Here is a 2,223-nt window from a genome sequence, read left to right as displayed (position 1 = left end):
CATTCGCATCATGATGGCTCCGCTCGCCGCGCGATGACAGTAGATTGGCTGCGTTGGCTATCAAATTCGATGGCTGAGCTATTTTGGCAACTATCTACGCACAGTGCTATTTCATAGAGAAACGAGTGGTCAAAATATTACGAGTGAATGCATATTTCAGGCCGAACATTTCAAATAGTCCTAACTGACATTTTTCAACAATTTGAGTTATTAGTGTATTCTAGTAGAATTACATGTAATCTAACGGAATAAATTGCAAAAAAATATAATTATTTATTTTTGCTATAAAATTATAGGTAAAATCATATCGACCAATCTGCATTTTCTATAATATCGCCCAACTCTGTTGGTTTGGACGTTTTGCAGCTTGACAGTCCAATCTGACAAAATGTCAAAACAATCAGAAAACGCAGATTGGACGTTTGGTAAAACAGGGAAAATAAGTTGATTTTTCAGTATTTTTGTAAGTTTTAAAATAAAACCGAGTTAATGCAGGTTTCTTTGACCAATCCGACATTGTGCTGTTATTGTTTGGGTAAGAATTTGAGTAGTTTTGCAAGATCCAGTTGAGTGGAATGTAATTTATTTCCAGTTTACATGACATCCGGGGAACAGATTGTTCAACAACGAACAACCATCGGGGGATCTCATCTGTGATGAATGCGGATAGGGATATGTCCTAGATATACCAACGGTATCGCAGGATGCACTACGCCACAGTCAAGTTATGTCACGATTCCGGTGCTTATTCTGATGTGGAACGCAGACAAACGGCACCAATGCAACCACTGAGCAGCAATCGGTCGAAGCTTCAATGTGGACGAAAACCCGTCGTTAACGCTAGTGACCAGTCATTACAATACAACGTTTTTACAAAGACAAAAGTTAAATCGACTCTGCGATCAATGCAAGATTCCAGTATTTATGAAATCTTATCAGCAGCAATTAAATAATATTCACTAGAATGAATGGTGTAAGTAGTTTTGATGCATTGATCATAGTCCTTGTCTTAATCAAGGCAAATTGAATATGTTTGCGCTTGTCGATGTGGGCTTTGGGATCTTATACCTGGTAAAGTAAATACATACATAAGGTGTAAGATGGATCTGGGATCGAAAAATCGTAACGAATCCACTTATCCGCGAGCGATAATGGCGGCGGCGGGCACATTAACCGATTCGCATTTTGACGTTTCATGGGGATCGCAATCGGTTGGCGCCACCGATCGGTAGGCGAAGGGGGTGAGGAGGAGGAGAATGAAACTGTTTTGACTTTCCCCCATGAAACGTCAAAATCCGAACCGGTTGGTTATGCCCGCCGCCGCCATTACCGCTCGCGGATAAGTGGATAGGAAGGAATATGGTGGAATATGTGCATCCCATCAGCCGCCGGATATGAACCTCATCAGTACCTACTGTAAGTGGTACTGTAAGAGCCTCATACTGTGGATTTCCTGTCTTGATTACCGAGCGATCCAAGATCTTTTTGATGGATATATCGTTGACATTTTAGTTCCTTAACTAAAAGCTGAGAAAATATCAGAAACTATCTGCGAATACAAATATTTCTTAATAATTACTTCTGTTGGTTGGTAACTATTATCATCGCCACAAGCTATCTGTAAGCTTTTCTTGACTTTTTATCTTGTTCCGTCTATATATAAAAAATGAATTTCTGTTTGTCTGTCTGTCTGACCGCTATGCATTCAGAAACTACTGCATCGATCGGTGTGAAACTTTGTACGTGGGTGCTGTTGGGGCCGGGAAAGGTTCTTAGCTTGGTATGAGACCTCTCCGGTCTCAGGAACGGAGGCTCCCATACAGATGACTTTGTGGAGGACGTCCCTATAGAGCTGCATGTCAAAAAACACAGTAGGCAGGCAGTACGACGTTTGCCAGGACAGCTAGTATAATATAAAGCTTGCACATGTCCCAGCCGACACCAAAGATTTTTTCCAAGAAAATTGAAGACTGAAGCTGCAAATACCTTCATCTGATGAATGATTTATCATACATATTAAGCGTAAAAATCATTCTGTTACATTTTTTAAGTGCATAAAATTCATTTTTAATATCAATTTCCCAAAGTCCTAAGTGACACCGATCGTATGAAACAGTCCAATTTGATAGGTCGTAACTGCATTAGTAAATGCATTGTTGGCCGACCTCCGAAATAAAGAAAGATTACACGATCGCAAAAGAAAAGACTACGCGCGATGTTACT

The 2,223-nt window shown here is 40.3% G+C and overlaps 1 long non-coding RNA gene across 1 annotated transcript; it reads left to right on the top strand.

Moving 5' to 3' along the window:
* Positions 1–146: 146 nt before the first annotated feature.
* LOC115264929 (uncharacterized) lies at positions 147–815 on the top strand. Its single transcript, XR_003896427.2, has 2 exons — positions 147–535; positions 593–815. It is a non-coding gene; the product is annotated as an uncharacterized LOC115264929 (long non-coding RNA).
* The last annotated feature ends 1,408 nt before the right edge of the window (positions 816–2,223 follow it).

This window comes from Aedes albopictus, chromosome 2 (genome assembly GCF_035046485.1).
Source record: "Aedes albopictus strain Foshan chromosome 2, AalbF5, whole genome shotgun sequence".
In the NCBI taxonomy this organism is placed as follows: domain Eukaryota; kingdom Metazoa; phylum Arthropoda; class Insecta; order Diptera; family Culicidae; genus Aedes; species Aedes albopictus.
Note: the sequence above shows the minus strand (reverse complement) of the source record. Positions and strands in the feature narration are given on the sequence as shown.